Source organism: Rhinatrema bivittatum, chromosome 6 (genome assembly GCF_901001135.1).
Source record: "Rhinatrema bivittatum chromosome 6, aRhiBiv1.1, whole genome shotgun sequence".
NCBI classification, from domain to species: Eukaryota; Metazoa; Chordata; class Amphibia; order Gymnophiona; family Rhinatrematidae; genus Rhinatrema; species Rhinatrema bivittatum.
Window position 1 is genome coordinate 175,793,498 of NC_042620.1, and position 15,613 is coordinate 175,809,110.

Below are 15,613 nucleotides of genomic sequence, written 5' to 3' on the forward strand. Positions count from 1 at the left end.
TTAGGGAAAGTAACACAAATTATGGCTACACAATGCAAGGTTCCACATTAAAAGTCCCCATTCAGGAAAATAATTTAGGTGTCATTGCTGATAATATGTTGAAATATTCTACTCAGTGTGCAGCAGCAGCAGCCAAGAGAGCAAATAGAATACTAGGAATTATTAGATAGGGGAATGGAAAATAAAACAGAGAATATCATTATGCCTCTGTATTTCTACATGGTGCAACCTCATCTTGATTTTGTGTGCAGTTCTCATCACCACATCTCAAAAAAGATATAGTAGAGTTAGAAAAGTTAGAGAGAAGGGCAACCAAAATGATAAAGGGGATGAAATGAGTTACCTATAAGGAAAGACTAAAGAGGTTAGGATTCTTCAGCTTGGAGAAGAGATGGCTTAGGGGAGATATGATAGAGGTTTATAAAATGAGTTGAGTGGAAAGAGTAAACGTTAATCAGTTGTTTACTCTTTCAAAAAGACTAGGGAATACACAATGAAGTTACTAGGTGATACATTTAAAACTAATAAGAGAAAACATTTTTTTTACTCAATGCAAAATTAAGCTCTGGAATTCATTGTTAGAGGATGTGGTGAAAACTATTAGAATAGCTGCATTTAAAAAAAGGTTTGGACAAGTTTCTGGAAGAAAAGTCCATAAACAATTAGGGGTAGATTTTCAAAGGGTTACGTGCGTAACCCCGAAAACCTGCCCCTGTGCGTACCGAGCCTATTTTGCATAGGCTCGGCAGCGCGCACAAGCCCCGGGACGAGTGTATGTCCCAGGGCTTTGAAAAGGGGCAGGAATGGGACGGGTCGTGGGTGTGGTGCTGATCCGGGGGTAGTCCGGGGACGGTCCTGAGTCCTCCGGCAAAGCGGCCGTGCTGGAGGTTCACGCGCCGGCAGCTGGCAGGCATAACTTAGAGAACAAGGGTGGGGGGAGAGTTAGGTAAAGCTGGGGGTGGGTTAGATAGGGGAAGGGAGGAGAAGGTGGGGGGGGTGAAAGAAAGTTCCCTCTGAGGCCGCTCCTATTTCGGAGCGGCCTCGGAGGGTATGAGGAAAGCCATCGGGCCTCCCCTAGGGCTCGGCGCACGCGAGGTGCATAAGTGTGCACCCCCTTGTGCGCGCTGACCCCGGATTTTATAATATGCACGTGGCAGCGGGCACATGTTATAAAATCGGGTGTACATTTGTGCACACCGGGTAGAGCGCACAAATGTACCCCGCACGTACTCCTTTAAAAATCTGCCCCTTAAGGTGGACTTGGGGAAATCCACTGCTTATTCCTGGGATAAGCAGCTTGGAATCTATTTACCCCTTGGTATCCTGCCAGGTACTTGTAGCCTGGATTGGCCATTGTTAGAAAAGGATACTGGGCTTGAAGGGCCTTTGGTCTGACCCAGTCTGGCAAGTCTTATGTTCTTTTTGTATTGTAACTCAGTTTTCTCGTGGCTTTCTGAGGGCCAAGCCCATGCTCAAGACAAGTTAAAGTAGACCTAATACCAAATGGATTCCATGTGTCATTTGCTTTTTTGCAGGGTTTTCTGGTTGGCACCACAGCATTGCATATAAATATAATATTCATACTGTAATATTTTTACCTCAGAAGACCGCACTTTGAATATCTTTTTTCGTGTAAAAATCTGTTATTATACATGCATAATTTTTAATTGTGTGTGGAGAGAGAGTAACAAGTTGGGGGGCGCACAAGGCTGTAAGATTCCTCTAGGGCACCTAATACCCTTATACTGGCCTTGGCCATTGCTGTACAAACATTTACTAGAGTCTTCCAACCTATGGTGTTATGTTCTTTGTAATGGGGGAGAGTGCAATTTTTCACTTGGGGATAGGCGCCAAATCGCCTGGCTATGGCTCTGGGTTTTGCTCCATGTAAAACCAAGGAATTATTGCAAGCAGGGGTTGAGGGGCTTTTAGATGGGCCTTGTGGTTCCTTTAAAAAGTAGCAAACCTGGGATGGAGGTCTGTCATTGCACGTGGCCATGGCTAGGAGCAGGCAAAGTTCATGGCTGCGGCAACACGAGTAGAGACTCCTCAGTATTTATTGAACTGCTATGCTCGGTTACTGAAGTTTAGTAAATCCCGCAGTTTTTACCAGCAACAAAATAATGTTCTGAGATTGCAAAGTCTTGGAGACAGGGACTTTTTAATCATTCAGTTTATCATTGCCAGTGCAAGTGCACCCTATAGAATTATATGAATTTTAAAAATTAACCAGTCAGTTTTTGGCTCTTTATTATTTTGTTTGTATTTTGGCAATTGTGATCTTTTTTTGTTTTAGTTTGGTCCAAAACCATTGTATTTCATGTGTTGAGTTTTCCATTATATTTAAATAAGGAGATGTGTTTATGTACCTGCATGTCTGACAAGGGTCTAGCACTGAAGTGGACAGTACACTACAGAGGAGAGAACACAGCACAGTGGGTGGTCGTTATTGCATCACAGGTTTAAGAACGTTCTTCATTTAGGCACAGTGGAGAGTAATTTTGTAACATCATGCTTAAACTAGCTGGCAAATATACAAATTACACCAATTTACAAAGTGGATTTAGGTGCATAAGTTCACTTTGAAAATTCTACCATCAGATCTAGCTGCACAAGTTACAGCTCCACACAAAGTTTCCATGAAAATGTATGTGCATAAATCCAATCCCCTCCCCATCTCCACCCCCAGGAATGCCTCTGCTCAGTCAGGGCAAACTCATGCTTGAACATAAGATATGTGCTTAAGTTCATCCACACATCAGTTTTACAAAAGCCCTTGTGTGGGAGTAAAATAATCTTTTACCTACAGAAAATGCTTTTGAAAATCACCCTCTCTAAGTCTAACCATCCTTCTTTATCACTGGTCTTTCAAGTTGTATTGAATTTCCCTGTAGGCTCCATTACCTTTTACTAGTATACAGCGGAACACCAATTGGGGTCCCATTTTGCCATTAGCATAATTCAATAAAGGTCAGGGAGATCAACTCTTATCTTGATTTTGTTCGTCTTTCAGCTTCTCTTGCAATAATTTTCCTTGGTTCTTATAGATTATACTGTCCATTCTCATCAGCATCTTTCACCTTCTCTAGATCTGTTCAACTTCTGTTACTGAATTAAATTTTAAACTGTTCATAGAATTCTCAACAGGCATCTTAAAATCACATATAGCATTGCTGTGGTTAATTTGGATCCATTAATACTTTAGTGGTGATAAACAGTATTTATAATTTAGGTAATAGTTTTCACAATATATAGCCCCCCTCAATGACACACAGACTGTCTGTATTAGTAATTCACCAAGAAGAACTTTATGGTCCTCATGGATGATGGAGGCATGCACTGAATACACAGACCTTAATAGACCCTTCAAGTTCAACTTCCATACATTTGTCTTTTGTTACGCTGATGGTTACTGCCACTTAAATCCAATGTTCAGCAGACCTTATGTGGGAAAGTTTGGAGGCTTCTCATAGGAGGCAAAGTATTTAAAAAGCATAGCCATCAGTTTTATTTAAACAAAGTAACAGAAAACAGAATCGTTAAACATATGTCCCAAACGCTTATGAATTTGCTGTCTTTACTTCAGGTGCAGTTTTCAAGATAAGCTATTCACACTACAGAGAGGTTTCACATTTAAGCTTACCCTGTACAGCAAAATTCAAACACGTGACAACAAATCAGTATATATTCACATGCGGGGGGGGGGGGGGGGGGGCGTGTGTGTGTGTGCAAAATTCTAGAATGAGCATGACCTGTAACCTCCTATTGCATTTAACAAGACCCAGTGTGCCCTTTATGGACTGAAAAGGAGGGGGCATGTGCCTAAGAGAAAAAAGGAGCCTGACCTCAAATTGCTTGTTAGCATCTGAGCCATTGAGAATAGACAATAACTGTTTACAGATTTTGTGCTTTCTGTCCACACTGGCTTTTGTATCAGGACAAAGAAAAAAACCTAGCAGGCACAGAGTTAATTCCAGATACTGATGATGTAATCCTGCTTCTTAGGCTTTGCCTGAGCACAGCTGAATTTGTGAGCCAATGGGATTGCCCCTTCCTGTTTCTTTTGAGTTAGCCCCTGGATGGAATAGTTACAGAGGATTTGCACCAAAAAGCATGAACTGAACTGAGAAGGCTGTGGAAGAAAGAGCAGGACATTCGGGTGCTGAGAATCATCCCTTGTCATCATCTGTAGGGAGCTTGGGTGATTAAAGGATTCCAGAGGTAAAATTAATCTTTCTAGGCCCTGCAGCGAGAAAGAGACTGACCCTACATCCTGATGACATCAGTGCGGCTGGGCATTAGCCCCTGTCACATGGTAAGGGCAAAGGGCCACCGGCACCATTTTGCTTACTGGCTGCCAACATCCCGAGAGCGGGAGATCGCTCCCGGGACCCCTGCTGTACCACCACGGATTTTAGGCATGTTTTGGGGGGGTGTGGAGGGTGGGTGGGTTGTAAATAACTAAATTCTAAGGGTTGGGTGGTTTGGGGTTTTTTTGGCGAAAATTGCCGAAAAAAACCAAACAACCCAATAGAAAATGAAGTTTTCCATGGGATGGCCGACACGTAGCCTGACCCGAGATGCAAAAACAAAGCACATCTCTAATTGATATTATAACAGAATAGAGCAGTTTCTAGAATCCTATGGATTACAAGATCTAAGGCAGTATATATTTTTACCAGAGGCAGGCCTTCTCACATTAATCTAATCAATTTCTTTGACTGGATAACCAAAAAGTTAGATCAGGAGAGAATGCAGGATGTAGTGTACTTGGATTTTAAAACAGCTTTTGACATGCTTGCAATTTCTAGATTCCTCGTTCCTGGCAATTTCTAAATTTAGAAATTGCAAGCATTTTTTAAATAATTTCCATCTGTTGAAAACACCTTAAACCTTGAGACAAAGGTGACGGGATTCGTGTTAAAGAAAAAGATTTTTCTCCTCATTGCTTGATTGGACCTTATAGCATTCATTTTTGCAAATTGAACTAGTTTTAGCACATTTAGTGGGCATGTAGTAGTATGAGTGTGTGTGAATGTGTTGCGTCCATCGGTCGCAGATGTCTGTGACCGCTCTGCTTCACCTCTTTTTTACCTTTCTCCTACTCTGTGGGTAAGATGGCTGCCTCCGGTGCCGAGTGCCGAAGCCCTCATCGTCTCCAACTCAGCATGGGCGTCCCCGTCCACCATGCTCCTTCCCATGGCCTCCTAGACCGCATGCGCGCACGCTGCCTATGCTTATCTACACGTTATGGCGGGAACATCGGGGGTGTCCCCACCGCATGACATCAATACCTCCGGGTATTTAAGCCTCCGCTCCGCTCCTAATGAATGACTTAGCAAGGACTTCGGTTTAGCTACTCTGACCGCTTCTAAGCTGCACGCTTACAATCCCCGCTACCCTCCGGGGTATCTCGCTCCTGAAGAAGCTCTGGACACCCGATCCTCGGGGGGTCTCTCACTTCCAACTACCCTTCGGTGTTTCTACTACTAATTCAGACAACTACTCCTCGGGGGTCTCTCTCTTTCATTTCAGGATTATCTGTGCTTCCAGATACTCGCTCCTCGAGTGCCTTACCAGCTCAGAGTATCCTGCACCATGGACCTCGGGTCCCACCTTCATCACCTACCAGGGGGATTCCTGCACTACTCTTCAGTGAGTACCTCTATGATCTAGCTCTCCATTTCCACCCACCAGGTTTGGCTTATCCCGCTCTGCGGAACACTACCAACCTTGTACATCTGGGTGAGACTTCTACATCTGAGGCTGTCTGAACGTATTGGCACCTTGCTGGACTTCAGTGCCATTTCTTCCTGCACAATTACCATCTATCTACAGCAGTACAATAAAGCTTTCCATCTCCAGTGTCTGCTCTCTGAGTCTAGCCTATCGCTATGGTTCCCCATGGGGCCCCTCTCCAGGAGAGGAGTCATCACCACAGCGACTAAGAGTCCACACTATGCCTCAAACCCAACAGAATGTTTGTGGGTTTTTTCATTGTATTTTAGGGGTTGGGTTATGATTCAGCGATGACACAATATGAAATTGTATATTATATATTTTGTAATTGATTAAAAATATTGTTGTAATTTTTTTTTGTATATTTCTCTCTCTTCTACTGTTTGTTGTTTATATGTGAGAGAAGGTAGTTTTTTCCTGTTACGTCTGTCGGTCTTCGACGGCTTCACCCCGCCTACGCACATAAATGGGCTTTTGAAAATTGCTATGATATATGCTACTTTTATGCGTAACTCCTTTGAAAATTCACTCCAAAGTTTTTAAAAGAGTTTAGCTTGTGATTCCTTATTGAGATCTGATGGTTTCCCATCCTAAGAGTCAATGAATTAGATTGTGAACAACTTGTTTTATGAAGTCAGATATGGGTATCTTGCTAACTTAAATGGCCACTCAGGGGCTAAATATTTACCCCATATTATATAGAGAATTATAGCTTTTCATACTTTCACATCATCTATAGTCATAAGCTCAGTGTGTTTGTGTGTTCCAAACTACATGGCAAAAACCTCCATCCTTCCACCCACATTGTTGCGCACAAAGGGACCTTGGCCAACTGTTGCACTCGAGGGCCTTGGCAACCTGTTGTGCTGGGACGAGTGGAGTGTGCCCTTGGACCTCGGTGAACCGGGAGGGGAGCTCTGAGGAAGCGCCAAGGCAGATGAGACGGAGCTTCGTCTGGGCGGAAACCGGAAGCCCAGGCCCCCGCCGACCTGCACAGCCTCCAGGAGGCCAACCACGCAAAGTTGGTCTCTGAGTAGTCCTCCAACCATTCCAAGCCCTTTCGGACCTGCTGCTGGGTAACGGATAAGGTGGCAGGCCGGACAGGAGGCAGAGGTGGACGAAGAACACAGATACTGGACAGACTCAGGTGCTGATGAAGACGAAGACTCAGGTAGTAATGAAGATGAAGACTCTGGTACTTGACGAAGATGAAGACTCTGGTACTTGACAAAGACAAAGTCTCAGGAACAAGACAAGGCAAGACATGGCAAGGCAAGGCATGGCACGGCAAGGTGTGGCTTGGCATGGCAAGTTAAAATCAAGCAATTAAATGTACAGAACCTCCAAGAGAGCGTAGGACCTCCCGTTGCTCGGACACTTGGCGAAGAGCAGCACAGAAGTGCAGGATGGACGACAGCCCCTCTGGAAGTCCTGGAACAGGAAGAGGGTGGACAGGTGAGCAAGGTCCCACAGGCGCCCTACAGAGCCCAGCCGGGCTGGTTGTGGACCACACTGTCCACTACGCACCCTACACAGCCAGTCAGCTGGCCGCATACCACGAGGAGAGCAGGGCAAGCCCAGGAAGGGAAAGACATCCAGACTCATGGACATCAGGTCAGGCAGGCATCAGGACAGGCGAACAATTGGACATCCAACACAGAGAACATCAGGAAACAGAGGACGTCAGAACACGGAGGACATCGGAACATCAGGAACATGAATACAGGAACGTCTGGACACATCAGGAATGAAGCAGACATCAACAGAGTCCAGGAACAAGAACGATGAGGGATCCCATGAAGACACGAAGATGACAGGCAGGAGCAGGAAGCGAAGTCCTAAGGAGGACTAGCCCCTTGCCACGGCAAGGAAGAAATGATGGAGAGCCCTGACATAGGGTTCTGCAGGAAACACCCAAGGAGGAGTCAGAAGGTGGGGCCCGGGGCATATCCGGCCACGGGCCCTTTAAATAAGGAAGAGAGGCACGGCCCCGCGCCTAAGAAGGGAGGAGTGGGCAGGACCATGGAGAGCGGCGTCCCTGCCACTGAAGACGAAGCAGGAGCAGGACTAGGCCTTGAAGCAGGCCCGATGCTGGAAGCAGCTTGCTCATTGCCGCAAGCAAGGCTGGAACAAAGACCCCTCCCCACGGAGGGGTCAAGGTATGTTGGTGGCCTCCGGGCCGCATAGGAAAGCTGGTGGCGGCCCCATGCCGCTAAGGGAACTGAAGTCCGTGGCTCCCTGCTGCGGTGAAGAGGAGAGGCAGGCTGCAGCTCCCTGCCACACTGGGATCACGACGGTGGCCTCCGGGCCGCGAGGTAAGCACCTGCTCGCGGCACAACCCGCGAGCAGGAGCGCAACACACATTTCCTTCCCCCAAAGTACCTTCCCTTGGGAACTGAGTGTGGGTGTGGGGAGGAATTAGTGTCTTAAAATAGGTTTATCCATTTTTTAAATAAATGTATATTCTTCCAATCCAGGACATGTAGATCTAAACATGTTATAATGATAACATTAGGTCATTGAGGTAAACGTATTAAAACACATATATATAAAACATAATAAAATTAATAATGTGACATTAAAAAGTATCGAACAAAAGCATGAACTACCTATTTGTTGAAAATTTGGAAGAAATAAAAAGCTTTGAGATGCTTCCTAAACAACCTGAGGTCTCCAGTCTCATGAATTTCCAAAGATATCAAATTCCATAGTTCAGGGCTCATGACATGCTGCTGAGGATTCACCAAATTAGCTTCCTTAACAGATGGAACAGCAAGTTGCATGTTAATCAGCAGATCACAAAGACTGAGAGGGAACCTAGAGTATCAAAAGCTCTTTTATAGTATGGACCATTAGTACTGAGCACTTTGTATATTAGCCTAGCAACTTTAAAATGAATGCTTTGAGTGAGCGGAAGCCAATGTCACTCTCTCAGCTGAGATGTAATATGCTCCAAGAAGCAGAATTCTGTCGCTTTTGAAGTGTTCAAAGGTGACGTTATGAGAGACCCATATTTAATGCATTACAGCAATGCCTAGCACTAAGGGCTATGGCCTATACTAGAGTAGGAAAATCATGCACGTATCATCACAGGAATGAACATCACATTTAAGCTAGGATATGTTACGCAATGCAACGCATTCAGGGGAGACTCAACCATCTGTCTATCCCTCACTGCCCTCAGTGCATTTGAGTGCAAAGCAGAACAATGCCCTAACATTGTTCTCCTCTCACAAAAAAAACACATTTGGAACTTCTGTTTTCTATGTTCTCCAGAAAAGAGTACATCTTTTCAAACTTGTTTTATCTACAAGAGTCTGGGCCTGATTTCCTAATAGTGTTTTTTCCAGAGACACATACTGGGAGAAAAGCCATGTTAAATCAAGACCTCTTTTTTCCCCATTAATGTCACAGGCCAGTCTCCTGTTGCAGTAGGTCATGAAGAGAATCCTCATGGTGTCTCTGTAGCAGTGCTACCCTCCCTTAAGGATTTTATACCATTACTATCAACTTTGGAAACTGAAAAGAATTGGTATTGATTTTACACAATGAGGCCAATGCCAACAAACTGTTCTAAGCACACTGACAGTAACTTTCAAACCTGCACACGAGCAAACATTTGCGCACATTCGTTGGCCAGTAGGGATGTGAATCGTTTTTTGACGATTTAAAAAATCGTCCGATATATTTTAAATCGTCAAAAATCGTTAGAGGAGCGATACAATAGGAATTCCCCCGATTTATCGTCAAAAATCGTAAATCGGGGGAAGGGGGAGGGCGGGAAAACCGGCACACTAAAACAACCCTAAAACCCACCCCGACCCTTTAAAATAAATCCCCCACCCTCCCGAACCCCCCCCAAAATGTTTTAAATTACCTGGGGTCCAGTGGGAGGGTCCCGGTGTGATCTTCCACTCTCGGGCCACGACTGCATTAATAGAAATGGCGCCGGCGCCATTTTGGTTCCTGTCCCCCGACGTCACAAGCACAGGAGATCGCTCCTGGACCCCCGCTGGACCCCCAGGGACTTTTGGCCAGCTTGGGGGGGCCTCCTGACCCCCACAAGACTTGCCAAAAGTCCAGCGGGGGTCCGGGAGCGACCTCCTGCCGTATTGCCATATTGGAAAATGGCACCGGCTGTATTGCCGTATGTTTCAATGGGAGTCAACAAAGAGTAGTGGTAAATGGAGTTCACGCTGAGGAAAGGGTAGCGAGTCACAGGTATTGGTCCTCAGTCCGGTTCTTTAACGTTTTTGTACGCAATATTGTAGAAGGGCTATCAGGAAAGATTTGCCTTTTTGTGGATGATACCAAATTCATCAGGATAGACACCTTGGATGGTGTGGAAAACGTAAGGTAGAGCTAGTGAGGCTTGAGGATTGATTTAAAGTCTGGCATCTATATTTTAAAGCTAAAAAGATACATGGATATGCATTTGGGTTGTAGAATCAAACAGGGTAATTTTCAAAGAAGTGTAAACATAATATACTATCATAGCAATTTTCAAAAGTCATTTACGTGAATAAAGTGTAGTTTAATGTGTAAAATCTATGGTCAGTTCAATGGCATATTTTGTGGCAATTTTCAAAAGTCCACTTACACGCCTCGGAGGGAACTTTCCTTCCACCTCCCCTCACCTTCCCCTCCCTTCCCCTCCCTAACCAACCCCCCCGGCCCTATCTAAACCCCCCCCCTACCTTTGTTGGCAGATTTACGCCTGCCGAAAGCAGGTGTAAATCTGTGCGCACCAGCGGGCTGCTGGCGTGCCATCACCCGACCCGAGGGCTGGTCCGGAGGCCTCGACCATGCCCCGGGCCGGTGTCACGCCCCCGACACACCTCCCGCCCCGCCCCTAAATTTGTGCCGCCCACCCGACACGCCCCCTTTGCAAAGCCCCGGGACTTACACGCGTCCCGGGGCTTGCGCGCACCGCCGAGCCTATGCAAAATAGGCTTGGCGCACGCAGAGGGGATTTGGGGTAGGTTTTCGGGGAGTACGCGCGTGAGATACGTGCGTACCCCCCGAAAACCTTCAAAGGAGTACGCGCACCCCCCGAAAACCTTTCAAAGGAGTACGCGCATAAGATACACGCATATCCCCCTAAAACAGGGGTCAGGAACCTTTTTGGCTGAGAAAGCCATAAACGCCACATATTTTAAAATGTAATTCCATGAGAGCCATACAATATGTTTAAAACTAAATACAAGTAAATGTGTGCATTTTATGTAAGATCACACTTTTAAAGTACAATAAGTCTCTGAAAATATTACACCAGGCCTTAAGACACCAATACATCTCCTATTAGGAAAACGGACCAAGTCAGGCTGCTATAGAGTCCTACACAGAAACTACACGCCAGCAGAAAACCTCACCTGAATCACGTGCTGTCCCTCACCTAACATAGAATAAAGAGACCAAAACGCATAACAAGAAGCATGCAGACAAAAACTGAATTGGAAACTGCAACAAGCCAGAGTCTCTGTATGCAGTGTAACAAAGGAAAAAAGAAACATCACACATCCTTATAAAACAAATCAAGAAATATAAAATCATCAGCAGTAAAACTGTACTAACAAAAAGAACATATTTCGAAACAGCTGATGAGTGGAATATCCAATAATTAAAAACTCATATAAAACATTTCCAGATACCAACAAAATATTTCAAAATAGCAGACACAAAGATCCAGTAATGAAAAATAATAAAGTAATGAAAAATAATAAGGATACAAAATTTTTTTTGCTCTGCATACCTGGGAACGTTTGATATCCAGGTGTCCTGAGATTGTTCTGAATTAGCAGGAGGTGGGATGGTTTGCTTGGAACTTTCTCCTCTCTCAGTCACATACCAGCGCTCTCTCTCACACTGGCTCTCAATGACACACCTATACACACATGCTCTCAGTCACTCACATATACAAATGTTTTTTCTCTCTCACTTATATAGGCTCTTAATTACACATTTACACACATGCTGTCTATCTTTTCACGCTTACACACACACAGGCTTTCAATCACATAAATACATGCTGTCTTTTTCTCTCACACACAGACTCTCATTCACATGCTTACAAACATGTCCTCTCTTTCTCTCATTTACACACAGGCTCTCAATCACATACTCACATGCTCCCTCACCTAAATCAGCTCTCAATCACACACAGACACACATGGTCTCTCTCTCTCATTTAAACACAGGCTCTCAATCACATACTCACATGCTCCATCACCTAAACCAGCTGTCAATCAGACACAGACACACATGATCTCTCTCTTACTTATACACACAGGCTCTTAATCATACATACACATGATCTCTCTCACACACACAGGATCTCAATCATACACACACACTCTTTCAAACAAACAGGTTTTCAATTACAAACTTACACATACAGGTTCCCAATGGTAAACTTACATTCATGCTCTCTCTCTCACAGGCAGGATCTCAATCACAGACATACTCTCTTTCACATATACAGGCTCTCAATCAATCATTCACATACATGCAATCTCTCACTCACACACACAGGATCTCAAACACACATGCTTGCTCGCTCATTCACTCTCCCCCCCCCGGGAACTCGCGGCAGCAGCAGCCACCTCCCAACGCTAACCTCCTTCATTTTCAGCCCTCGCGGAGGCGAAGGCGGAGTCCCATCGGCCGCGGTTGAAGATTTTCATTTTCCTCCGAGCCGCGCTGCAGTCTTCTTCCCGCGCAGGCACCCGATGCTCTCCACTTCCTCTTCCGGGCCGCGGGAAGAAGAGAGCACCGGCGTGCTCTCTTCTTCCCGCGGCCCGGAAGAGGAGAAGTGGAGAGCATCGGGTGCCTGCGCGATGACTCAGCGCTGGCACCCGGCTGACACCCGATGACTCCCGCGCAGGCACCCGGATGACTCCAGTCGGCGTGCTCTCTTCTCCTCCCCCCCCCCCGCGGCCCGGAAGAGGAAGTGGTGAGCATCGGGTGCCTGCGCGGAAGAAGAGACCACGCTAGTGTGGTCTCTTTCCCGTCGATAGCAGGCTGAATTAGCCATGCTGTAATGGGACCTGTCCGTCAGGCACAGGAGGCGGAGCTTCCAAAGAGAAGTCAGAGCTGTGCTCTGAGGCTGCGCGTGGGTTCCCGCGCTGGAAATAACGACTCTCCTCAGTCTGTTTTTCCGCGCGCAGGAATCGCACGCGGAGCTTCGCATCTCCTCAGCTTCTATCTCTAATATACAGTAAGAATGTCAACCGCACATAAAAAAGACAATCCGCGACCGTCGGGGTTCAAACCCTGCAACTGCGGTAAAGTCATGTCTATTACCGATACACATGACAAATGTTATAGATGTTTGGGCCCTGACCATGACATACCGAACTGTGAATCGTGTGGCCGTATGTCCCCAAGGGCACGTAGGATCCGTTCTGAACGTATGGACTCTCTTCGATCCCTACAGGACACTTCCAGAGCGGCATCGGACACCAGATCCTCCCCGGGACCTTCAGTGTCTGACCCGTTACAAAAAAGGAAAAGACACATTAACAATGAAAAAGGTGACAGGGCGCCAAAATATAAAAAACAAAACGTTCAGGTTTCTCTGCCTGACTTAACCCCACAATCTAATAAAAATAAAAGTGGAATCCAATCAGGAAATTCTTCGGGGTCGAAGCACTCTTCCACAAGGGACTCAATGTCACCTAAACGGAAGAATTCCACTCAGCAAACCAGTGGAAATAAAACAATCACTAACCTCTCAGCTCAGCCCGCGCACAAGTTGCAGGGACGCGGCGCAAGCCACTCTCCGCCTACTCATACTGCCCCCTCGACGTCGACAAGCCGACACGGCACGGCGCACGTGACCCAACGCGTCTCAGGACGCACGAAGCGCCGCGACGCAGGACGCAGAGACGGGCACAACCAGGGACGTATTCAACGGCGCGACGCGGAGCGTATACAGCGGCGCGACTCAGAAAATACGAAGCGGCGCGCCTCAAAGGGAACGGAGCGGCGCGCCTCGGCGCCGGGAACTGAAAGGGAAACGCCGCAGAAGCAGCGCTTCACTGACACCCCTACGGCGCGTCCGCACCTCGCCCACAAGGAGCATCGCCACTCAACGTTTACAGGCCGAATCGCCGCGAACACACAGGCAAGTGAATCCCAACAGGGGCTAGATAATTCAAAAAGGCGGCTACGCCTCAATCCGCTCTCGAAGAGCTTTAAACGCTTAACCGCAGGAGAGGACGTTAGGGACACCCCCTTCTTTCCATCGTCCCCATCTTCTGCAAAACAATATTTTTTACACCAGTCTAACACTGCTGGTAATCAAAACACTTTACACACCGTCCACGAACCGTCAGCTAAACGGCGGAAACTTGCACAGTCAGTAGCCCCTACATTTAATAAGACCTCTGGTGAAAAGCTAAACATGCCACCAGACACCAGAGATGCTTTTACAACTTTATCGTACGCTCTAGCAGGGTTCTACAACACGGTGACTAAGACGTACAACCTTCCAACTTCCCCTGCAGGGAAAGACCTCCCTTCTCCCACTCATTCTGATACCTCCTCATCCAGGAGTTTAAGCCCGCATACAACAAACGTGGAGTCTATATCACCTTCGACTCCTTCACCCATACACTTTTCTCCAGCTAAATCGGACAGGGATCTCTCCGATAGCGAACAAGGGGGGCCACCGGATTCTCCTAAAAGTGAACAACCCCCTCCTGACACTGATGCTACAGCAGATTCCTCCACTGGATACCCGTCAGATCCGGATTCGGAACATACTGAACCTCACTCTCCACCGGAGGATCTAACATACCCAAAATTTCTTGAAAAAATGGGTAAGGCACTAAACATCACAATTCAAAAACTACCAGATCCTAGAGCAGAAACTCTGGATATTCTAAAAATTTTCGATACTCCTCATGAACCAACTGCGTTACCCCCACACGCAGTGCTGGACTCTTTGTTAGAACAATCCTGGAACACTCCATTCACGGTTCCAGCGGTATCCAGGAAAATAGATATTAAGTATAAACTACAAAAGTCCAATTATTACTCTTCCACACAGCTTCCTCATACCTCTCTAGTAGTGGAATCAGCTATGGGGAAAGCTCGTAAAACGAAATTACATTCTGCATCGCCGCCGTTAAAGGACATGAAATCTTTAGACGATTTTGCAAAGCGGGCTTACCAGGGCTCTATGTTAGGTACGCGCATTCACCACCATCAATTCTATTTGGTACAATATCTCTATGGATGTGTACAACGCCTGAAAGCTGAAACAGATTTCCCGACTCTCGACCCGGTCCAAGACTTGGAAGAAGGGATCAGACACCTTCTACGCACAATCTACGAAGGTTTTGACACCGCCTCTCGAGTTTCAGCGAGTGCTATTGCAGCGCGACGCCTGGCATGGCTAAAAGCAAGCTCCATTAGAGAGGATGTGCATACCAAGCTCGCTAACCTCCCCTGCAAAGGAGATAATCTTTTCGGTGAAAAATTACAAGAAACGGTAGCCCAACTGAAGGAACAATCTGCGGCAGTGCAATCACTGACAACACAACCAGCCTACCAATCGAGTAGAAGATACTTTCCACAATATAGAAGACAACCCTTCCAACGGAGACCGTACCGGCAATACCCACCTTACCGAACACCGGCCTATCAACCTTATAACAGGCCAAACATTCCACTGACTCAACCTCGCAGAGGACGTGGACGTTCACAACGACCTCAGCAACAACAACAGCAACAGCAGACGTCAGTTAAGCCTGCACAGTCTTTTTAGCACTTACTCAGCCATCACCACTTTCACTGCAGGCGGGGAGGGTAGCCTTACATTATCATCAATGGACAGCCATCACTACGGACCGCTGGGTCCTCAACATCA